We start from the raw sequence: 26,736 nt of genomic DNA, 5'->3' as shown, positions 1-26,736 counted from the left end.
AGTGGCTCTATTGATGTAAATCATTCATTAAGAGGAAGCTACAAGCCAAAAATGTGTATATTCTTGGTATACCTTATATCGAAGATAAAAGGCATTAAAATCGCTTGACAAATGGAGTCTAGAAACGTTCGATTTCAAGCACAAAACTGGTTTTTATTTGTTTTGTAAATAATGTTATAAGAAAGCAAAAAAGTTAATCAAGTGAAACTGTCACAGATAATCTTAGCTATAATACTGTATTTTTTTAAAGTTGTTTTCTTTACGCGTTCATACATTTCTATTGAAAAAAAATAATTTTTTGGTAGTTTACAGTTATATTTTTTATTGAGTAATTTATGTTTTATTTGTATTCTACTTAAGCGAAACGATAGGAAAACCTTCAATTTATCTAAAGCATATTTTTTTGGTTTTCATAATGTACACCAATTCGTTATAAAGATTAATCAAAATAGTGATTTAACATTAAGCTTCGCCTTAACTCCACACAGGAGGCCCCGGGGTACATATTTTCCCTCAGGACCTATGTCATTTTTGGGGATGCTGTTTGAAAGGTCTTTTAAGGATAAGAAGGAGAGGAAGTTGGGATCTAGGACTCAGTATGTCCAATAGTGACGTAATGATGAATTCATCGCTCCCGCTTTGGTGCAAGGCAATGGGTCGAAATAGTCCAGCTGAAGAGGTGAAATGGATGAAACGGTCAACCATTAGGTAATTATTGAAGATCGACAATAAGGACGTAAAATAATTAGGTTCGAATTGTCGAGTGGATAAAGACGTTGTTCCGGTAAGATTGAGATCCTGGGTTCAATTCCCAGTTTTTTTTCTGTTTCATGTTTCACTTAGATTTCGGTATTAGTGTTTTCTTATTCTCCAATGATATAATATATAGCCATTAAAATTAATTAAAGACAAGTTGATGCAATAATAATTGAACATTTAATTTATTTATACAACGTCGTTTGAAGATCTTAGCCCTCTGAAAACGTTGATTTCAATACTTCCCCCGGGTCATTGTTTGACTAAAGATCAGTGTAATCCCCGCTATCCACCCCCGGTCACAGTCCCTCGGGGGAGATCTTAATATCATCAAACACTTATTAAGTTCGCGGAGGGGGAAAAGAGTCGTAGTCGCCTGAGTGTCATGTGATTGTGTTTGTTTTTCCCCAGGGGGAGCTAAGTCAATAAACCCTATTTATTATAAACTGTGTTAGTAACATATGCAGTGGCATGATAGGGTCAAATTAAACGCATTACGACCCCAAGTTGTACTCGATTCTGACTTGGTATGTTCTCTGTCGTTTATCAAGTTTTGGAATTGATTTAGTTAGTTCCTAAGTGATTTTTCGAAGTGTTGTGGGAGCTTACATATAGGGTTGCAGTATTAATTCAGAAGCAATTGGATTAGTACTAGCGAAGATCTGTGAAAAATCACATGATATTATAATTACAATTGTGAAAAGAAAATCAAAATAATTTTCTCTTGAAAATAGGTTTAGATACATACTTTGCGGCTTGTCTAAAAAATTCTTTACACAAGCAGTTCCAATTTTGAAAATGACACTTAAATTCAAAGCACACTTGAGTTTACTGAACGTGAATAATTTCACGTGGGAATATTTAGCATTTCGCGCACTTACAACCGAAATTATGTATGTTTGAGCTAAGAAGATATATTGAAATAGTGAAGATACGTCAGTGAAACAACGCGCGTGGTTTCACTGAACTAGGTCCATTGGACATACTTAAAGCGATATAAGACTCGTCAAGAATAACGGGGGTTGATCGAGGCTCACATTTTAATAAATGCCGGGAATTTTTTCAGACCGATATCTATGGATGTAAGTTATTTAAGGTATTTTGTGCTTCAACAATTACCAGGAACATGATTACATTGGGATAAATGATGGACTTGCCGAACGTCACAGCGGTGCTGCCAGGGTCTCTTATTTATGTGTGGTGTCAGCGCTTTATTAACAGCAGATACATACCTGGATGTTGTTGTTGGACGCTGTGGACTCTCTTGCTGCAGCAGCTGGTCCAGTTCCTTCACCACCTAGGATTCTTGCTGCAGAGTCTCCATATTCTATCTTCGTAGAACGTCACAGCGGTGCTGCCAAGGTCTGGTATCTGTGAGAGGATAGTGTGTCAGCGCTTTATTAGCAGCAGACACATACCTGGACGGATGACGTACCTCGTGCTGGCACTGTTGGTGGACTCTTTCGCTGCAGCAGCTGGCCCAGTTTCTTCACCACCTAGGATTCTTGCTGCAGAGTCTCCATCTTCTATTTTCGTGTCACCTGTTCCTATACTTCATTTTATTTGACTTAACTTCACTCTATTTTTGTAATATTTATATTTTCTGTAATACCTGCATCAACTGTAAAGCGCCAAAAGCGGCGCTATACAGATTATCCAATAAATAATAATAATAATTAATAAAAAGTACCTCACCATTATTTTTTTTTACGCAAAACGGTTTAAAAAAATCATAAAACGTTTATCAACTATAAAATTAGCGGTAAGCACCAGATTTATTAGTATTATTCGTCTAGAAATATCTTAGATTTTAGTAATACGTTTATCAGAATAAAAATATCAATTTTCTAGGTTTGCCACGGCAAATTCGACCGTAGGTCCGTCCAATACGCAGGCTAATGCGCTGAATATTTTGTGTACACGACTTCTTCACTTACGTCGTTAAGATTCCCACTTTATTTTAGAGTATTTTCTAGAGCAAATTCGACCCTACGGTCCTAAGGCCTACGTCTTTGACTTTATTTTAGGGTATTGCGTCATCTTAAACGGGCCGTTCGTATAGCTATTTCAATCGTACTTTTTTTATTGCCATCCTATTCATAAGCGGTGCCACATTTTTATTTTTCTTCATTTTTTCAATGAATAATACAAAGCGAAATCGAAGCAGGACTTGAGCTCTATTACACATGTTCGTAAGGACTATATTGTAAAATCACTCTTTTTAATTGTCAAAATGTGGAACTAGTTGCTAATAAAACACTAGCTGAAGTCCCCGGAGTTGCCCGGGCTTTATTCGGATTTAATGGTGAAAAAAAATGGATGGGGTGATTGAAAATAAATTTATGGACAGTGACTTTTACTTTAAGTGTGTAAAATTTCAACAATATCGAAATAAAGCTGTAGATTTTTATTGATGAATGTACTGAAGGGTTAAATAAATATCGCATTCCACCTTCTGCAAAATAAGGTAACCTATGTAATGTTTGTATGTCATCCAATCTGTTCCAATCAAAATGATCCACGGATTGCCACCCACTCCGCTGAACAAAATAAAATAGATACAACAAAAAACAAAGTAAAAAGCAGTCAGTAATTCAAACCGTAAAAGGACCCGAATTAACATCTGAAACAGATCCACGTAAAATGGTCTTTTATTTCGTCTAGTTTTTTTAAAAATTATAGATACCTATTTTATTTGGTACGCAAAAGGAAAGAAAACGACGGGGACGTCTGAAGAAATAATATGACACAGTCAACAAAACCAAATTCATATTAATAGTTACGTCATGTCACGAATCTGAATTCGAATATAATAGATAGGTAGGTAGGTACCTACATAATGGATGTGAATTATGTCGGACCTGGTTGAATTACACAGAGTAATTAATAACTTAATTGACAGTCCTGCCATCATCGCCACTATTAAATTCTATGTACCGACTAGGAACACTCAACAAAATGTAACATTCTTCTGCAATACATACTTACCCAACTATCAGACACAGTCACTAACCAATAGGATGCATGGTCTGGGCAACAAGTTTGAGGGTACTGGTGATATATTTACTGACTCCATTTACTTGTAATCTATACCAGCACTTCGTTGAATCCTACAAATTATATTAGAGTTGGTAATGTAGTATTGTTCGAGTTAAAATTTTATTTTATGTTACTGATACATGTTTTAAGGCGATGCACTACGTAGTAATGCAAAATCATGTGTTTTTGGTTTGAAAATTTGGTCGCCTAGAAATGTTTCAGATGCTTTAAATAAATACTGCGAGTAGAATACATCTTGGCCTTGGAAATAATCGAGTGTTTTTTACATAAGTCTTTTTATAAGCCCAGAAAAAAAAATTTATAAGGCTCATGAAAACTGCTTTAAAGTTAAAAATTTCCTACTTAAGAACCCATTTTCGGTAATGGTTTTATTGTATAATATGGCGAATTAAGTTATTTATAAAATGATCGGAAAAAATTTAAATATTTATGCCTGAACATACACAAAATAAAATAAAAGGCACTTTTTGGCCATGTTTTTTTCAAGCCTAAATCAAAACAGCTGGATGGTGTTAAGCGGTAATTTAAGCCTTATCGCCATCTACGTAAGGAGTGTTATTGACGGCGGCTCGATTCATAATATTACACGACGTAGTGCATCTGATGGTTACTCGCGAAGCGTTTGGCAGGAGAGGCATAGTAAGATCAATAATATACTGGAGTGACCCAGTATCACTGGCTTTCGGTACCCGCAGCTCTTCATGTAGTTCAGAACCGCGAGGAGTGGAGAAGCCTTGTCCACCATGGAAATCAGAGTAGGGGTCACAATCTTTAGCAATCAAGAACGACTCAAGAAGAAGATTTGTATTTTGATTGGCGGCCAAAAGAGAGAAGGGAGACGAGGTAGATGAAGGTAGGTACTAGGTAGGTAGGGTAGGTTGGAAGATAGAGGTAAAGGCAGGCGCAGCTAATCGGTGTCGCATCGCTTGACTCTTGAAGTGTGTGTTACGGGTTTGTTTTTAGATTAGCTACCTTTTGTTGGTGGAACTGCCGGTCCTACGTCTGTTACCTGAATCTCCCAAACCAGGCGTTGACAACACTGAAAATATTTAACTTATTTAAACTTATGCAACAGAGCAAATAAATAATAACGTACAACTCATTCCGAAACTATATTGAACAATTAGATTAGAGTTGGTAATGTAGTTTTAGTGATTTGTCTAATATGTAGTATTGTTCTAGTTTCTATATTATTTTATGTTACTGTTACATGTTTTACTAATATTATTTTATTTTCATCAGCTTTCATTTTTTTGTATAATTTTCGATAGCTTACGAGATATAGTCTGTTTTAAAATGCATGTAAAAGTCCGGTTGGGCGTAAAACCAAATAAAATTAAAATCAAATAAACAATGCACTGAATAAAGAAAAATTAAATATTACATATTAAGATTAATATTAAATAATTAGTAGTATGGCTGATCGAGAATTAATTATAATTTTCTGAAATAATTATAAATATTTTTTTTGGTTTCGGTTTCAGTCTATATCTGGTGTCAGTATATTATCTATTTCTGGTCTCTCTATATTTTGTATCCAGCTTTTTATTTGAGATTTAAAAGTTATAACATTATTATTAGTTTTATGAGAGTGGGATTTTGTTGTAATTTTTTTTCCCAAATATTGTATTTGAGGTTGCTTGTTGGTAATGTTGTTGACCCTGAGATCTCGTGTTTCTAATGTTTGTTCTATTTGTTATTTCTTGTGTTTTGTATTTATGAATGTAAAGGAGTATTGTTTTACAATAGACATGATGTTTGTCAGTTGCATTCTGATGATGCGGTGCTGATTGCTAACAGTATGGAAGATCTACAGTCTCTTGTGTCTAGGATGAACGAAGTATGTATGAAGAATGAGTTAATGATGAATGTAAGTAAGTCTAAAGCCATGGTGTTTGAAAGAGAGAGAGCGAGAGTACGAAAACAGTTTGCCAAATAGTTGCAAATACATTGCAACAATCTTGGATAATTAGAGCCACACGATCATTCTCTGCCTGTCTTTTTCGTAGTAACAGGTTTTTGTTATTTTGTTGTTGTTTTGAATGTCGCATAAGAGCCACATTGTCCAGACCCAGTGGGACTATGGCATCGGCAATTAGGGTAGGTTGAGGGCATTACGTGATTGGGGAAGGGAAGGAGATAGAATAGAGAATTAAATCCATTTCAAACAACGTTTCGATTCTGAATGGTAGTCTTTCACCGGCAAAAAATACTGAAAGATTCTAGCAGAAAACCATATTTTTTGTAGGTGACAAAACTGCTTTTACAAAAAATTATAATTGGATAATTTGTATAGTGCTGTTTTTGTGAAAAATCACCTCCAGGGCGCTGCACAATTTATTCGGAGTTCCTATGATCTATCTAATTTTATTATTACAAACAGATACAGAAAAAAAACATAATTCTGCCAGGTCACTTCAGATACTCTTTTGTCAAAAAGTTAACGATTTTTCAAGCAGATTTTTGATTTAACATTTGATATTTTACCCCCCATTACTATTAATTACATTTATAAGAAGATAAGTGGCAATAGAGTTGATATCTATTTAAAAGGCTGGAGAACTTAGGACTTTTTGGGACTGGAGAATTTTAATTAAATAACTTTAAAAAGCTTACAAATTCATAGTTAATATTTTTTACACATTTAGTTATTTAGTGAAGATAAAATGTTCATTACTTAACGGATATGACTGTCTAAAAGGGTGAGTTTTAAGTTTAGCTCGGAATTGCTGCTGAGAAAACTGCTTACAAAGATGCTTTAAGAGGAAGCTACAAGCCAAAAATGAATATTTTCTCGGTATGCCTTATGTCGTCACGAATATAGGTAATAGGCATTAAAATAGCTTGACAAAAGGAGTTTAAAAAAGTTGTTTTTATTTATTTTGTAAACAATTTTATAAGAAAGCAAAGAAGTCAATCAAAGGAAACTATCACAGATAATTTTAGCTATAATAATGTATTTTTTAAAGTTGTTTTTTTTTTAATGCGTTCATAGATTTCTATTGAAAAAACATATTTTTTTATTAGCTTAAATTTATATTTGTTTCTGTGTAATTAAAAAATATATTTCTTTTCTACTCAAAGGAAACGATATGAAGAGCTTCGATTTATCTAAAGCATATTTTTTGGTATTCATAATATAAACCGATTCGTTATAAAGATTAATCGAAATAGTGATTTAGCATTAGGCATCGCATTAATATTTATTTATGCAGGTCGCACAAGACAATAAAGTATTTGATCTGCAAAAGCCATTTCAACCAATGTTCCAACTGTTAACATCTTCCAATTATTTTTTTTAAAGTATCCATTATCAACGTGACTAGATTTCGTAAGCACCCCTTCAAAGATTCTAAAATTCGCTGTCAAAAATTTGAAATGGTTTAGTTTTGTTGCGTTTCGGATCCCTGATCAGATACAGATCTACACATTTATTTTTATCTGTCATTTGTATCTCGTCTCAATGTCAGATGTTCCCTTTTCCCGCCACAAAACCCAAAGAGATTAAACGTTTTTTTACCAAAATGGACCTCGTCCCTCATAACCGCTACAGAAAACACCCAAACCATTATTCCAATAACCAAAAACAGGCTTTATTTAAGCGAGCAAAAGGCTCATTTTCCGTTGTGTTTTTATTGTTATTTTAATGACAAAGTGTGACCGTGAGGTTCATGTATCATTTTTTTTTAAATTTTTTAGGTTGTTCAGTTTGTGAAATATGGCTTTTGTGGCACGCAATGACCAGTGATTTTTGTTTTACTGCATTTGAGACTTAGAGGGTATGAATTTCAAATATTTATCATGATATTATACGATTATTTTGGGTTTTATGGTTGTCTAGCGAAGCGACCACCGAATCGAAGGGATGGAATTGAATATTCTATTATTATGTTGATTGGTTGACAGTCAAAAGGTAACGTAACGTTTAGTCTTTGAAATATTGACGATAAAATGTAACTGACCCCAAAGAATCCACTTTCAAATGTCTATTGACATAAATAATACAAAACTTATATTAATTTCCATGATAAATAAAGACTTATTATTGAAACACGGATAAATGTTAGATTTTTGGTTCTATTATAATAATAAGTATTTTATTATCATCTCTTGTTGTAACAAATAGAGATAATGATATCCTCACTAGGATCTCCCGTACTTAAGAATTCATTTACGAGTTATTAATATATATTAGTATGGCTAATTTAAAGTAATTATAATTTACTGAAATAATTATAAATACATTACAATAATATTACAAATAATTCCGTGGTACATAATTTTGAGGTATCTTGTAAGGTTTAGCCAGCGTTAGCGAAAATATTTTGTTTTCGACTTGATTACAAAACATCAACATTTCTATTCTTTCTATAGATATAATATAAATGGATTATTTATATAAAGTTTCCGGAAGAAATTCTCTAAATGATAGTGAAAACCCTACCAAACTCAGTTGCGTAGTTTAAAAGAACTAAGCGCACAAACAGACAGACGCGAATAGTGACTTTGATTTATAATATTTAAAAATAAATCTTGAGCGAAGCAATTGGTACCAACGGGAACTACAGGTAAATAAGAACAAATAAACCCAAAGACAAAATAATCTATACCGTAGTAATAATTATCAATTCGACGTGAATAAAATCAAGTTGCCAATGACAACAAAAAAATTAAACCGATCGTATAGCGTATGCGGCTGTTTCCTTTTTTCAAAAGAATGGCAGACTTCCAAGACAAAACGCGATTAAATCAGTAAATAAATTAATAACTCAATGAAGGGAAACCAATTCTGTAAAAAAGGTAAAAACTAATCCGGACGAAATTTAGGGGATCTCGCTCTAAAAGTCTCGTAAATATGTCATTAAATTCTGTCCCTCGTGTGGGCGGTCCCAGTTTCAGAAACCTGCTAGAAAAAATAATACAAACATTAAAATAGTGTGCTACTTTCCTGGAAATCGAATTCATTCGTCAAGAAGAAATAGATTTTAGGCTGTTGTGTCGTGCACTTTTACTTTCGAAGGTATCATTATGTTACTTTGTCTGGTTACACCAGTTTGTCATTTGGTAGTTATCTTCTTCTTCTTTTTATTCTTCTTGCCCATTTTCATGTCTTATTTCATGAGTCCCACCGTCTGGAGCCTGTGATACTATGGCATCTACAATAATACATTGCGTTGGTTAGGGGTAGGCTTGAGAGTGGGTCGGTGGTTTGGAGCCCACATCAGGTGAAGTATTCCCTCATGTTGGAGAGAGTGCAGAAGAAATTTCTGAGATTCCTCTACCTGAGGGAGTATGGCTACTACCCGTGGCTCTATCCTACTGACTTTCTCTTGGGCATGCTCGGTATGAACCATCTACGGGTCAGAAGTCAGAAGAGATGTGCATATTGTATCATAATTTTTCAAACTGATTCGTGGATGGTTTGAAAATCCGACTATCATGGAGATTATTAGTCTCTATGTTCCTGATGGTTATCTCCGTCACCGACAGCATAGACTGTTTTATCTCCCGGCCTGCAGGACTAACTTGCCTGCAGGTCATGCCGGTGGGGAGAGCAGTCTTGCTGTTGAACAGAATCAATTCGGATATCGACATATTTAGCATCGGTGAAGCTGCCTTTAAAAGGCAAGCTCTATTGATACTGGTATAGTTGATACATCGCTTATTTATTAGGTAATACAATTTTACAAATGTACTTAAAACTAATTAAAATGTAATTTTGTAATGTTTTTAAAGGAGTAAACATATTGAATTGATAATTAGGGTACGTTGTGAGGCTGAAGTTAATGAAAGGAGATGGGGAACTGCCTTTCTATTCAGATCTGGTAACTAGATATGGCCAAAGCCTTTTCAAGCAATGTTTTGATTACTCCCAGTTCGAACTCATCCTTTGGACAGAGAAATAATAAATTCCATGCTATAAAATTGTTCAATGCTCTACCAAATGAAACCAAAAAAATAAACGAAATGAGTATATTTAAAACAAAAGTCAAAACATGGCTTAGAGATCAAAGTAATAATCAACTTACAAACATTATGAAGACAATGTAAAGACAATTCAAAACTAAATACAAAAATTTAAGAAAAACTACAGACCGCCTCAGAACAGGAAACCCTAGTGAGGAGGACTGTGAAAAAAAATACAAAAAATATACCTATATTATACTTTAAACCTACATAATGTACAAATTTTGCTATTGATATTAATAAAAAAAAAAAAAAAAAAAAAAAAAAAAAGAATTATTGTGATTATTTTACAAGCAATAATTATTCGCCTGAAACACTCATCCACATTGAAAAATCTCCTGATAAAAGATACATGACGCCAACGGGACATGAACCCGTGTCCTTTCGATTTCCGGTCGACAGCTCTGACCACTGAGCTATGGCGGCTTATCTCTTATCCGCAAAATAATTCAATATATACTAGTGTTTCATTCAACAATTACTGCTTGTTACATTTTTTTTACTTTTTGTCCCGTTGGCGTCATGTATCTTTTATCAGGAGATTTTTCAATGTGTATGAGTGTTTCAGGCGAATAATTATTGTTTGTAAAATAATTGTTACCATTTGTGCTATGCATAAAAAAATCTTGTCTTAAACATTAGTTTACCAAAAAAATAATAATTAATTATTGTGATCTTTCACAAGGTCGATACTGGTATCTCCCATTCAAATATACTGTATTAATTTTAATTCATAAATTGTGAAATAACACAAACTAAACAATGATTTGAACCTGAGACCTCCGGATTTGTAAATTTGTAAGCTTTACCGTCAAATCTTATCTTATCCAGTTGTTAGCAAAATGGCATTGAACTTCCAATAAAATACAAATATCATTCGGTACCTACCTGTCTTCCTTGCGAGACGCGAAACCGTCCTCAGGTGTCTCGTCATTACTGACGCGGGCATCCTTCAAGGCAGTGGTTAGGTACCACGGGTAGGTAGTAGGTACCGCACGGATCTTATCGGGGTTTACAGCGCTGTGAAAAAATGTGCATTTCCACGCTGGTAACATTCTAAGTGTCACTTGGGAATTTGAAAATGGATCGGCCGTTCTTTTTGACGTTTGCCGAGAATGCTGTTTTGTTTTTTGCGGTTGTAGTTTTAATGAGTAATCTGTGAAGACCATTTTACACTCATCATATTTTTATTGTATAAATCGGAAATAAACCAGATTTCATCAGGTATTTTATGTGACAAAATAAGAATTTGAGATATTTACTGAAGGTGTTCGACTTCTTCTTCTTGTATATTCTCGGTCCATCCTCTATACATTTAAAGAACAAATACCTAAGTACATTACATTATAGATGTAGGTATTTATCCCCATTTACGCTATTGGTCAATAAATGGCGTTGGTGTAAAAAAAAACTAGTAAGAGTCAATGTAACAAGAGACCCAACTGCCCGGAGTCAGTGGGACTATGGAATCCTAATATATTATTATTTTTTTAAATTACTTTTTTAAAAATAAAAATTGTGGTTAATTCACAGTCTTCCTCTCTAGGTATTCCTGTTCCGAGGCGGACTGTATGCTGTTGTATGGGTGTTAAGTCATTTTTCCTTATCTTCAAGTATGTTTATTTATGCAAAAAAAAATGTATATATAAGAAAATCTTCATTTTTGTTGACTGTAAGTTGTGTTGATGTCACTTCATAAGTTTAATGATTTCCACATCTTCATGTTTAGTAGCCATATTTAGATATGTTATTAGGTTAGGTTAGGTTATATAAGCGAGGAAGGAAAGGTTGAAAAGTGCCTGCATATTAGAAAAATCTTGTAATAATGGTTGTTTATCAGTTGTCGAAAATTTAAAACACTTTTATTAGTAAGGGGGATTGTGTTTAGCCACTGCCATCTTTAATTAATATAGGTGGTGCTGTAGAAAATGAACTGACAGTTTAAGAGACCTATTTTTTTGATATTCTAGAACTTTATATTCCATGAAGTGGTGAATCATTTAGATTTACTGAATTTAAAGCTAATGTTCTTTTTATTCTCATATGGGTGTTTAAAATGTTACCTGCCTATTATAGACTTAGAGGTCTTGTGTTTTTCTCGGTAGGGACAAATTTTTTACCTAAAAACCCTACTAAAATTGCATGTTTTGGAGCATCATATTCTCCAGCTTCAGCATCACCAGCAGCCGACAGCGGCTATATACTACATACATGTCTGTGTTGTGTTGGGATCGGGAGGGGAATTCAGCTGCGCCTTATTACCTATTTTGGGACTTTTGCAATGTGTTAATAATAATAACATGGTATTTATATAGCGCAGTTTAGTTTCATTTTTAGTGTCAGTGTGCCTTACCCAATACAGATGTAATATTATAACACTAAATATACTGTTTATACAAAGTGATGACAAAACTTAGAATAACAATAACAGCAGGACAGAGACAAGAATATTAAAACTAAAACATAATATAAAATAGGAGGCAGTTTGTGCTCAGAAATGAGAATTTTCTGAGCATACATTTTAAAAAGGTACAATAAGGAGGCAGCCGAAACCAAACAATTACCAGAAGTTCGAGAATATAGCTTATTATACAACATTGAAAAGAAGCTAAGATTTATGAATGGTAAGATTTTTTAAATAATTTTGTTTTTAAAGCCCGTTTAAATTCAGTCAAATTCTGGAGATTAGTAAGAGCTGAGGGAAGTCTATTCCAGATGAGAGGGCCTGTTACACTAGAAGAACGATCATAGTAAACGGCTCGATTTGACCTAGAAAGTTCGATTAGACGATTACTTACATCTAGATCTGCTGACCTATTCTTCAGCTTCAGCATCACCAGCAGCCGACAGTGGCTATCTACTACATATATGTATGTCTGTTTGTGTTGACACAAAAAACAGGTGTATTTAACTGTCAGTTAATTTTCTACAGCACGGATTATATTAAAGGATTCAGTACTTCTAAAATCGCCAAAGCAATCATCCCCACAAAATGGTACATACATCAAAGATGCAATGTTTTATGAAAAATTGATTATTCACAATTCGTAGAATTCAGTACAGCGATCGATGGAGAAGTATCCCCCTCTGGCCTGCTACAACACCTCCCCCCCAAGATAGGACAATAGTCCCCCTTCCCCCCGATATGTCAAGTACAGGTAGAGCTGTATGGACCAGAGTGTATAGTCGGCAGAGCTGTTATGATTATTATTATGGTTTTGATCAATTGTCCCGCTAAATTACAGGACGGGAAGACGGGACAAATAGGGGTGGGTTGTTATCAAGGGGTTTTATTGACTTGTTGTCAGAAACAAATAAAAAGATTAATTATTATTTTTTTGGTAAACTAATGTTTAAGACAAGATTTTTTATGCATCGCACAAAGGGTAACAATTATTTTACAAGCAATAATTATTAGCCTGAAACACTCAAGGTTTCAGGTGAAATAATCGCGGATAAGAGATAAGCCGCCATAGCTCATTGGTCAGAGCTGTCGACCGGAAATCGAAAGGACACGGGTTCAAGTCCCGTTGGCGTCATGTATCTTTTATCAGGAGATTTTTCAATGTGGATGAGTATTTCAGGCTAATAATTATTGCTTGTAAAATAAAAAAGATTTTTATTTTTTATTAAAGAAGTTTATTGAAAAGTAGATATCATTTTGTCAATATATGAACGGGTTGCTTCTTCAAGTAATTGTAGCCAAATATTTTTTCATTCTCCAGCGACAATGTGCCGATAAAAAAACTGTTTTATTTTGACTTTAAATCAACCCCTTATCTCATCCCAGTGCTTAGATACTTCGCAACCAAAAAAAACGTTATATCTAACATTAAAGTCCAACAAAATTAGACCGATTAAGGTCGAATTCAATGACTCTGTCTCGGCTCGTGAGGTTTTGACCAGGAACGCAAAACTGAAAAACGGTATAAAGGCCAGTAACGACCAAACACCATTGCAGAGGACTCAACTTCTAGATTTACGCCAACAACTCGAGACGAGGAAGAACAACGGTGAAACCAATATAACTATCAAATATGTGAACTCTGTACCTAAAATTATTGAATGTGCGCCAAAAAACTGAAACAACAAAAAATAAAATGCTACTACCAAAATGTGAGAGGGATCCGCTCTAAACTTCCCAAGTTGCTGACTTCGGCGGCAACTATCAGCAGTGATATCTTCATTTTAACCGAAACATGGCTCGACTCAGGAATCAATTCTGCCGAATTAGGCTTCCCTAATTTCAACATCTACCGTATGGATAGGAATTCTAAAACAAGTGCCAAAACGAGAGGAGGTGGTGTAGCCATTGCTATCTCAAAAATTCTCAGTTCTTCAAAAATATCCACAAAAAACACATCCATCGAGCAACTATTTGTCAATGTGAACACTTCTAGAGGTAAAATAATAGTGGGATGTGCATACTTACCTCCGAATTCTGATGTCCAAAGCTACAGCAATCACTGCGACGAGGTTGAATCAATTTGTGCTAAATATCCTAATACTAAACTACTTCTAGTTGGTGATTACAATCTGCCACATTATGATTGGTGTAATATGAATTCTGTCAATTCTTGTTCTAATGTTAATATTCGTGTTATTAGAGATATGGCACTGTTCTTAGGTCTAACACAGTGTAATAATGTTCATAATATAGGAGGTCGTACGTTGGATTTGGCACTGTCAAATGTGTCTGACATCTGTGTTGCGAGAAGTACCGAAATTCTATTACCTGTCGATGTTTACCATCCACCACTAGAAATATGCATGTCTAATCTTAAACCAATTCCTATCGTAAAAAAGGTAGTAGAAACTCGAAATTTCAAAAAAGCTGACTATGTTAAAATTTCAAATTTCCTTAAACAGACTGACTGGTCATTCTTTGATAGCGACGATGATATTAATGTACACCTTAAAAAATTTTACTTCATCGTTAATTCTGCAATTGAACAATTTGTTCCTTTAACGACTTACAGAGAAACTCTATACCCAAAATGGTTCTCAAAAGACCTGATAGACTTAATTTACCTTAAAAAATTATCTCATAAGAGATTCAAACAAAGTCGCCTGGCCATCGATTATACTGCGTTTCAAAAATTGAGGGCAGAGTGCAATAAGCTCTCCGCAAAATGTTACAAAAATTACATTAGTGATGTCGAAGGCTCTATCATGGACGACTCAAATTTCTTTTGGAAATATGTTAAATCCCAAAAAGAAAATGGTACTTACATACCTAGTAGTGTGTCATTCGATTCTAAATTATCCCAAAATCTTCAGGAAACTGTTAATCTTTTTGCTGATTTTTTTAGCGGCGTTTACATTAATGCAAGTGAAGACAGCAATATTTCGTGCTTTGATTTGGTTGAAACTCTTGATATATCTGACTGTAATGTAACCATAGACGATATTATATCTAAGCTGAAGAGTCTTGATTCCCGAAAATCCGCAGGACCTGATAATGTTCCGCCCAGGTTTTTAGTAAATTGTATGCATACATTGTCATATCCTATTCATAAGTTATTTACAAAGTCACTCTCATCAGGTGTATTCCCGGACCTTTGGAAGTTTAGTCTTTTAACGCCCATTTTCAAAAAAGGTAATAAGAGCGAAGTAACAAATTATAGGCCAATATGTATAATGTCTACTTTACCCAAACTTTTTGAAAGCCTAGTACTAGATAAGTTGATATCCCGAATCAATCGAACCATCTCTCCCCTTCAACATGGATTCATTAAAGGCAGATCTACTCTCACCAATTTGATATTGTACACGAATGATATTGTTAATGCCCTTAATGCATCACATCAAACTGATTCCATATATACTGACTTCAGTAAGGCATTTGATAAAGTAAACCACAAAATATTATTACGTAAACTAAAATTGTTGGGAATAAGAGGGAGTATGTTGGAATGGTTTAAGAGTTATCTATTAGGAAGGTACTTAGCAGTCAAGATATATTCGTTTACTTCTTATACATTTGCTGCCTCGAGCGGAGTACCACAGGGATCTCACTTGGGCCCAATATTATTTTGTTTGTTTATCAATGATATTGTTAATATTTTTACTAATGTTAAAGTCCTGTTATTTGCCGACGATCTGAAGATATACAGAATAATCAAAGACGATGACGATCGCGCAATTTTGCAGTTGAACCTTAATAAACTATGTGCGTGGTGTTCTGTCAATGATTTGCAACTAAATCTAGGTAAATGCCAGATTATCAGTTTTTACAAAGGCAAAAATCCACTTAATTTTTCCTATTTTATGAATGGTGCTAATCTTCTTCGTGTATCACAGATTCGTGATCTTGGTGTTATATTCCACGAGAGTCTACAGTTTAACGTACACATCGATGAAATAACAAGCGATGCGATGAGAATACTAGGTTTTATTTTGAGAATGGGTGCAAATTTTAAAAGTATGTCAACATTAAAACATCTGTATTGCTCGTTAGTACGAAGCAAATTAGAATACAATTCCACCGTATGGTCACCGTACTACAAGGTCCATTCTCAATCATTAGAAAAGGTACAAAATAAATTCCTTCGGTACATTAATTTTAAAATGAAAATTCCAATCGAATTTATAAATTACAATAACTTGCTTGCTGAAACTAAACTTCTTAAATTATCTGATAGAAGAGTGTTAATTGATTTGCTATTTTTATTCAAAATTATTAAATCTTTAATTGACAGCCCTAATTTGTTGGAACTTATTTGCATTAATGTTCCTGCTAGGCAAACTCGAAGTAAAGATACTTTTAAATTTAACAAGAACCTCAACACTAATTATTCTATTTTTTCACCAATTCCTAGAATTCACAACCTTGCGAATAAATACTGTGAACTTATAGATATATTTGGTTTTGACAATTTTGTGAGCTTTAAAAGGCAACTTATTTCGATTCTATCGGCTAATAATTAACTTTTATAGCTTTAATAATTTTATTACATCTTCTCCCATTCGAAACCTTTCAAGTAAATTATATCCATCTTTGTTTGTTTTTTATTTGCTCTACTATACACTTATAATTGTATGCATATACCTACTAACTACTTTTTATACATAACACTATGTTCCATCTCAGATCTTATTATTTCTTATTCATGTCGATATTGCTAAATTCTATTAGTTTTTGCTTTTTACAGGTGCAACTTTTATTTTGTTATTTTTTTTTAAATCTCTGTTATAATGTTCTTTACCTCACGAGTAAGTTACACTCTAATTTATATTGGTTTATCGATTTGTTAAACACACAATTAATACTGGGTTTAAACACACCCACTTACTTACTTTTCATGTTGAACTTTCTTTTACTTACTATTTCATGCTTGGGTATATTTTATATTGAATCCATCTTATTAGTGTTTTGCTAATTTGCACAAAATTTTATTATATGTGTTGCTTTCTTACAATTAACTCCATTTATCTTCTTATGTTCAATTATTGTAATCAATGTAAATGTATATTTTCATGTAAAAGCCCATTAGGGCGTAAATAAAAATAATAAATAAATAAATAAATAAATAAATAAATAAATAAATAAATAAATTATAATATAGGTACTAGCGCAGACCCGTAATAAATCACGGGACAGTCTGAATTTTAGAAAACTCTGTTAAAAATATAACATCATCGGTAGGTATTTTATAGATTGTCCGTATCCTTCAAACAATCAGTTCCAATTTAGAAAATTTTGAAAACGATACTTAAATTTAAAGCAAATTTGAGTTCATTGAACCAGAATTACGCAGGACGCACAGACACCCGAAATGAATATGTTTGAAAAGATAGACCAAGTTTAAGTAGGTACCTACCTAACTTAGCTACTTTAATTGATCGAACGAAGTTGATTATCTGAAATTTGAAAATGAATCATCTTTTTTCACAAGTAAGTTAAATTGGGCACACTGAATTGAGCCCAAAACACAATTCTATCGGCGTTTCTCTTCAGTGTTTGTGGTATGTCTATTTGGAGCGACATTAAGAAGACAACTCGATTGGGGAAGATTGATGGTTGCAGTGGGGGAAAACAATGTATGAATTCATAACCTGGAAACATAATTCAATTCTGTTGAGTTGTCTTGTGGCTGTGGCCCTGATGATAGTCAACATTCGATGAGAGAGGACACCAGAAGAAGAAGAAGAAGAAGAAGAAGAAGAAGAAGAGATATGTATTTAAATTTTGACGTTCTTCAAAGATTTATTTTAATATCAACGGTATAAAATATACCATATACAGTAAATTATAAACAGTGACATCAGAAAATAAACAATTAACAGAAACTCTAGATGGATATAAAAAGTTAGAGATACAAGTACATGCAAAACTTATAGGTAGACTAGGTTAGATTAGTATTGATTGAAATATATGATAGTATAGATACATGATATAATATATTACAATAGCTAAAATGTATGCATTTATTTTTAAGTATTGGTTGAAAGTAGGTAAGTGCCAATCAAGCTGTTGGTTCACCTTATATACATATTTATATGACTAGACTTACATTTTATTGGTCATGATTCAAAAGATATGATATTAAAGCCTTTTTGTATCTAGCTTCTGTGCAGTTAAACAGATCCGCTACATCTGCGTACCTATTACTAATTTCATGTAATCTAGGTACAAGCGAGTGTTTGAAATGTTCAGTCTTATCATGATTATCACAGTAAATAACTAGGTGAGCTTCACTCAAGGACAATGGACACTACTTATCTTCTATGTCACGGTCTAATAATGTACAACAGGATACGACAAGGTACTACAAGCTACAAGGTAAACATAAGGTATTTACCAGGTTTGCACCGGTTTGTATCTTGTTCCTTGTACGGGTACAATCAGGTACAATAGTCAATAGAAGCAGTGGCGTATCCACGAACCTTCAGCCCCGAGTACGTAGCGTTATTTTTAAAAACATCTAATAATGATTGGATTATTTATATAGCGCCGTTTTCGTGAGAAAATCACCTCCAGGGCGCTTAACAACTTAATTTATGCATTGATCACTTAGACTTAATTACTTTTGGTTTATAACTAAGTTTCATAGACAGAGAGAGACTTATAACTAAGACTAATGTCGAGTGATTTACAACTAAGACTTTTAACTAATGACTACTTAACTAATGATATTTTTATGACCAAGTGGGCATTTTCACACAATACCGCTACAAAACGACTTACAACTACGGCTTAAACTAGAGATTTACGACTAACATACATATTTAATTTATATTTAAAATTCACTTCTGTTTTCGTTAGCGAATGAATGCAAATTTTGGAAGCGGAAATCAACCTACTTCTCGACATCAGTTCGAGCTGAAACTCGGTGAATAGACTTGTTGTCGATGACAATGCATTATATCATAGTGGCAATCACGTATATATACGCATTTCTCTGAATTAGGGTAGCATTAGAGCAGTTAATATACGAAATAAATATCGGTCCTACCAGATCTGCATTTGGCGAGGTGGTTAGAGTTTTCGAATTCAGTTGCTGGGTTTCATTCCTCAGTCAAACCAAGCGATCTTTTGAAAATTTCTATTCTTTAACCTAAACTTTGACCTTCTAAACGGAGAAAAATGAGTGTTCCTAATTTATTAAGAATCGCTTTAAATTATTGCTAATCTGGTTAGAAACGGGATTGTTTGAATTAATAGGTTCCCTTATAAACTTTTAGTAAATTACGAATATATTATCACGAAGTCGGAACACGTGTTCATAAAAATCCTAAAATTTTCGCATTTCGTCATTATATATTATCAAGGTAAATGCAGATGCATGAACACGTGTACTGATATATTAGGATTTTTTTTTCAGAATTTCAGCATTCCCATAGATGACATAGGTCCTGATGGAAATTACGTTCCTATGTGGGGTTAGTGTAAAAAAAACGATTTTTTCTCCGTGTAACCGCTTCCTATAGATATGCATGATTTTAGAAAAACCTTTTCGTCTTACGATCCGTATAAAACATTTTTCATTTATGTTTATTTATACATTAAAAATATGGAAAAAATGATTATGTATTCTCAAAATTTACATTCGTTATTCTTGGGGTAGACATACTGTGGTGATTTGCACTAATAAAAAGTTAGTATCAGATTACAGGCAAGTTAGAACAATAATATATTTCGGCGAACGACACTTGATATGATAATGCACTTTCCACGGCGATTACGTATGATAACTGTATTGTATATTATATGATAACTGTATGGCCTAGCACGACAGATACAGGGCAATTGGTTCTTGATAACTTTTCTACAGCGATCTCGTCGGACTGTCACGTCGTGACAGACCATGAAGTACTTGAACTTAAACACTTGTCGCAAACGGCGACCGAACACTCAGTGTGCAGATTCAAAAATTAATATTTGAATCCTGGCTCGGCGATTTGAAGAACAAAACAAAGCAATCGGGAATCAATAGAGTCACGAAACAATTGTAATTTTAAAGATTCCAACTATTGGCAATGGGAAGATTAAAGATGGTGTTACGCCACTGAAGATAACCTGCTGCAGTAGATGCGGGAAAGAGTAGCTGGCCTCACATCTCACGTCAAGTGCACGTGACGTCATCTGCGCATTGTTCCCTGCTATTTGTATGAAGACCTTCCCCATGCCCCTCCCCTCATCGCCCTGTATTTGATCACATGTATTGTTGTAATTATTATCTCCAGACTTCTAGTAGGTAACACACTGTAGAAGGGTTGTCTGTAATAGAGACGTTCCCAATCTGTTTAGAAGGTATGCACATCAATTTGTTTTGTAATTTTAATTATTTAATTTAATCAATAATTACTTACGAATAATTTACAAATTATCGTTTAATCGTGCAATTGATAATAGTTTATGTAAAAAATGGTACATTTTTAAACGGTGATAAATTAACAGATAGTTTCTATTTGGGATGCGGGTATCGGTACAGCCACCCCGGGAACCATTTTTTGAATAACCAACACTTCTGTCATAGGTCACCCCCAGTGGTTCGCTTCGTTTGGTGAGGTAGCAGGGGTGCCCGTGTTCATGGGGTGAGGTTTGTCTAGGTATTGGCGGCGAATGCATCTGCCCATCTACTGGTTTGTAGGAGACCTTTTGACCTGTCCAGCCGGACCCTCACCCAGGGATGTATCCATAAGTCCGTCACTCCTGACTGTTCATACTGACCGCTGGTACATTTTTTTTTCCTTTCCAGAACTTCCCGTCTTTCCTTTCCTAAAGAGACCCTCTACACAGCATCTTAAAAAGATGACATAGGCTCGGCTCAGTCGTATGTAACAAATCTCCGAGCCAACGGCTTGCCGGCTCTGTCGTGTGTTTAATCCCAGAGCCAAAATACGAGTTAGACAGGATGGTACATGTAGGAATGACAAAAAACAATAGGCCTTACAAATTGTTGATTTTTTATTTTTTTAAATAACCTATTTTGCGTACATCTATACGATTTCAGTTCACAAGTTTGATTAACGATGGTGACGTAAATAGTGATGCTATTCTTAAAATATGTATTCTAGGGAAAGTTTTCTTTAGGAAGTTCTCTAGCCTCAAGGCTAGCTTTAGACTTGTAAGTTTTTTCGTAAATTTACAACTTCTAGCCAATGGAGATATTGGATTTTCAAAATGCAATATGCCCATTGGCTAGAAGTCGTAAATTTACGAAAAAACTTACAAGTCTAAAGCTAGCCCAAGAAATAACAACTAAATAAGACCTTACAAATATTTGACAATCTACCGATTTTAATTTTTGCCGCATGGCATCACTGGACCTAGATCAACTGGCTCGGCTCCTCGGCTCGGTTGTGTGTTCCCCCCTAATTTGCAACGTGTCCAAATGGACTCATCCAAATGGTTCTGCCGTGTGTGTCCAGCTTAAGGCGAAGCTTAATGCTAAATCATTATTTTGATTAATCTTTATAACGAATTGGTTTGCAATATGAATACCAAAAAACATGTTTTAGATAAACTGAAGGTTTGCCTATCATTTCGTTTGAGTAGAATACAAATAAAATAATAAATTATTCAATAAAAAATATAAATGTAAACTACTAAAAAAATATTTTTTCAATAGAAATGTATAAACGCGTAAAGGAAACAACTTTAAAAATCTGTGAAAGATTATCTGTGAAGTTTCACTTGATTAACTTTTTTGCTTTCTTATAAAATTATTTACAAAAAAAAAATAAAAACTAGTTTTGTGCTTGAAATCGAACGTTTCTAGACTCCGTTTGTCAAGCGATTTTAATGCCTATTATCTACAATATAAGATATCCAAAGAATATACACATTTTTGGCTTGTAGCTTCCTCTTAATTTAGGCATTTTTAATAACAGAAAAGATATAGTAAAGGGTATTATTATGATGTATGGCTTACCATGAGTGTTTGTAATGAATATAATTGATTTATGCTCGTATATAATACTTTTATAATAATATTTGCAGTTGTCGGTTGCTGTCAGAAGCTCAAATTTGTACAGGAACGAGATATAATTTGAGATTTTCACGGTCAAAAGTATTGTGGTGATTTATTTTGGGGTATTATGCCGTGTTGCGCTACCTCCTTCTTTAGCCAACGTTTCGGGCAGTATTACAGTGTCCACTGTCCGAAACGTTGGCTAAATATGGAGGTAGTGCAACACGGTATAAAACCCCAAAAATAGATCGCTATATAAATATAAAACTAATTAATTAAAAATCAACAATTTTGACTATGTATAATATATCAATTTTAAAATGGCATTTAAAACTAAAAAATGGTTTTTATTGAGTTCAGAACCTTCGGACCCAGGAACTGAAGTCAACAACTCTACCGACTTCGCCAAATATCTACCGATCAGGTAGGACAGAAATTTATTTCGTATATTAACTGCTATATGATTTCAAAGAAATGCGTTTATGTGCGCGAGTGCGTATGTGATTGCCACCAAAAGTTGAGAGAATGCATTGTTATCGACAACGAGTCTATCTGTAGAGTTTCAGAAATGAAATTCAAACAGATGTATTAAATAAGTCAATTTTAGTTAGTACCTAATTAAATTGTCAAAATGACTTTAATTAATATACAAAATTGTTTGATTTTTAAAAAGTTTGAGAAGCACTGTCTCTTGAGAAGCATTTGCTCTTATGGTATATATAATTTAAAATATCGATAAAAATTACAATTTGACAATACAAATATTATCAACAATGCTATTTGACAATACATAATAATATTTGCGGTACGTTTAAGAGTGGAAGATACTCTCAGTATCGCCCTGGTAAATGGCCAAAATTTATAACTAAGCCGTTGCTTGAAATGATTTTGGCCGTGTTTGGTGACTAGATCTGAATATCCAAGTACTTCCAACTTTACTCTTCTCCATCTCCTTTCCTTTCCCATTACACACAGCATAGGGATGCCATAATCTCACTGGTTCCAGACGGTTGGGAACAGTTGGTACACTTGGGCGGAATTCACGAAAAAAATATCTGTAAAAAATTTTAACAAAAGAAATACACATTTCAAGTACATAATTACAGATTAATTGAATATAAATAATTGCTTGAAATGACTTTGGCCGTGATTGGTGACTAGATCAAAATAGCCAGGTACTTCCAACTTTACTCTTCTCTATCTCCTTACTTTCCCCATTACATACAGCATAGGGATGCCATAATCTCACTGGTTCCAGACGGTTGGGAACAGTTGGGACGCTTGGGCGGAATTTTCGAAAAAAATATCTGTCAAAAATTTAAACAAAAGAAATACACATTTCAAATACATAATTACAGATAAATTGAATATAAAAAAATTATTACAGGTAGGTACGTCGTTTATCGTTTGTTTGAATTCATATAATCATCAGTTCTAATTTTTTAAATTTCAAAGCAAATTTGAGTACATTACGCTGGAATATTCACATCACAGACACCTGAAAATGTTGTGTTTCTGTGGTTGTTTGTACATAACTTTCAAGTTCCTACCATAAGATCAAGTTCCTAGTAGGTATGTATCATTGTAACAATCATACTACGGTTTCAGGCTATAATTCTGTTATAAATAGATTACACACCACTGGTAAGTCGTATGCTATGTTAGTTGATGTTTTTAAATATAAATCTGTACTGATTAAACATTTTATATTAGTACATATATTAATTCGATAACTGCATAACAACATTTTGGGTTTTGATTTGTCTTAATTTCTTTTGATAACTTCATACTACAGGGTTTTCCAATAAGAGGTGTTATTTTGAATAGCCCGCTATTTCGGTAGATGTTACTTTTGAGGATGTCATTTTAAACATTTGACAAGTAGAAACTACGTCATTAATAAAAATGGAACGATACACGCTTCAACAACACATTGAAATTATTAAAATTCACTTGAGTGAATCAAATGCAAATCATCTTGAGTGATGAGGCCCATTTCCACCTCGGTGGCTTCGTCAAAAAGCAAAATTAACGCATCTGGGGCTCGGAAAACCCAAAAGTTATTCTTAAAAAGCCTCTCTATCCTCAACGTGTTACTGTTTGGTGCGGTTTATAGTCCGGCGGAGTCATTGGACCTTACTTTTTCGAAAATGAGGCTGGAGCAACAGTTACGGTGAATGGATTGCGCTATCGAGAGATGATTAATGATTTTTTATGGCTGGAATTAGATGGTATTGATCTGGACAACGCTTACTTTCAACAAGTGCCACACAAGCAACGAAACCATAGATCTTTTACGATTGAATATCAAAATAACACCTCTTATTGGAAAACCCTGTAATATGCATTATTTTTTCTTGTCAACTTATATAACATTATAATTTTTCATTTCTATCCATATGCTACTATGACACTTTCATTTATGTAAATGGCAGTTGTGCGGTTAATTCTAAATAAATAATTAATAAGATAAATATTTGTTTTACATTAGCACCGTCATTTTAGCACTAATCATGACGTCATTCGTTATGTGACGTAATAACACGTCAACAACAAGCCAAAGTATTTTACTAACAAAATTACCAACGGAGAAACAGTTATCAAAGAAAAACAACCACGTGTTTATCGCAGTCGCTAGGTGTGTGTTTTTTTATTAATACACTTATATTATTTGGTCAATGGTACAACAAGACGAGGTGGCCGAGTGGTTAAGGCGTTGGACTGCTAATCCAATGGGCTCTGCCCGCGTGAGTTCGAATCTCATCCTCGTCGACAACTTTTTTTGTTAATTCATTTTTTAAATATTTTTTTGCGCTATTTTTTTGTTTATCATTAAAAATAATTTAATAATTTTTTTTTTTTTTAAATTGAAATTTATATGTGAATTTTACGGCATATATTATAAGGCTGAATGTGGTGAGGAAGGGAAAGTGATGAAAAAAAGGAAGGTGGGAAGTACCTGCCTATTCAGATCTAGTTGAAAAATACTTAACTGTAAATCGTAAAATGACACAAACTAATCAATTGAGATTTACTTGCGCTCACCGGGATTTTAGCATGCAACACTTGGCTTGCTAGTCGAGAGCCTTGCTGCTCGATCCCTGAGGCGTATGTGTGGTTAAAACATGTATGACTTTACATACGGAGAGTGGTACATGTCCTCTCACTAATACATGACTCAAACATCTTTTTTTTTTATCTATGGGCTTACAAATATAATAATAATTGTGAAGTATTAAAATATATAGGTACGTTTTTTGGGACCACGTTATCTATGAACATTGATAACGGGTAAAAATAATACTTACACATAATATTTATATTACAGTTGACATACTTATCTCTGCAGGCAGCCAACGATGCACCTGACGAACGACTAAACAGTTTTTTTAAAGTTAAATATTTGTTTGTGTCCACAAAATATGCACCAGCGATGTCAGGCTATATCATTTGTCAAATAATGATCTTCCGAATATCATAATTATAAATAAACCAACGCAGATCGTCAAAAATCACGGGATATTATAATAATTGTAGGATTTGTGAAGACGAATGTATTTATAGAAAAAAAAAAGTTTTTCGAAAGACGTTTAGAAACTCCACTTTCGAATGAACACTATAAGTAAACATGAAAAATAGAGACATCTGTCAAAAATTTTAACAAAAGAAATACACTTTTAAAATTGAGAATTACCTACTAATTAATGTAATAATTTTGGTACCTACTTTACCGCTTGTCTGAATCGTTCCCACAACAGATCCAATTTTGAAAATCAAAGCAAATTACTGTAGGTACGAGAGGTCATTGAACCGAAGTTACACACAGACACAGAGACGAAACACCAAAATGATTATTTTGAATAAATTATAAAGTTCTGAACCTTTCCTAAATGATATTAATGCAATTAATAAATTTATATATTTTTTAATATTTGTCTTTTAATTAATTACTTATACCTACGTGTAAAAGTTATTACGATAAACATATGTTTAGTGAGGCATATAAACGATGGGCTCTGACGTCATTCATTAATTAATTTTAATTAGATGTTTTTTCTCCATGGAGTTCCCTGGTAAGCGCAACTACTTTAAGCTCATTAAGTGAGTTTCATCATGAACTATGGAGCTTGAAAGCATATTTTTTTACAGATAAAAAATATTTTTTTAAATTCATTTTCCTCAGGCGAAACCGGGTAGCAACGATAGCAACGATCAGACATGAAATGCGGGCCGAGACGCTTAAGGTCACTAACCCCGAATAATCACACGATGGCGCAGATGAAGACGGTACTAAATTAGTAAGCACCAACAAATTTAGTTACGTAACGGCTTCTATGCCGTGTGGTCTAGTGGTTAGATAGCTTGACCTTGGCTCGGCAGGTGGCAGGTTCCATTCCGGTCAAATGTAAGTTAATAGTGCTAAAATATGGGAGTCTCGACTCCTCTCAACCGTCTGTAGCAAAGGATACGATAGTATCCCAAACAAGGATATTTATTTATTTATATATTGCATCGTACTATACATAAACGTTTT

The 26,736-nt window shown here is 33.9% G+C and overlaps 1 non-coding gene across 1 annotated transcript; it reads left to right on the top strand.

Annotated features, from left to right (window-relative positions):
• The first annotated feature begins 24,892 nt into the window (after positions 1 to 24,892).
• Positions 24,893 to 24,974, top strand: TRNAS-GCU (transfer RNA serine (anticodon GCU)). Its single transcript has one exon. It is a non-coding gene; the product is annotated as a tRNA-Ser (tRNA).
• The last annotated feature ends 1,762 nt before the right edge of the window (positions 24,975 to 26,736 follow it).

Source organism: Hesperophylax consimilis, chromosome 26 (genome assembly GCF_061612785.1).
Source record: "Hesperophylax consimilis isolate HC1 chromosome 26, BYU_Hcon_1.0, whole genome shotgun sequence".
Taxonomy (NCBI): Eukaryota; Metazoa; Arthropoda; class Insecta; order Trichoptera; family Limnephilidae; genus Hesperophylax; species Hesperophylax consimilis.
The sequence above is the reverse complement of the archived record's forward strand: the minus strand, read 5'-3'. Positions and strand labels throughout refer to the sequence as shown.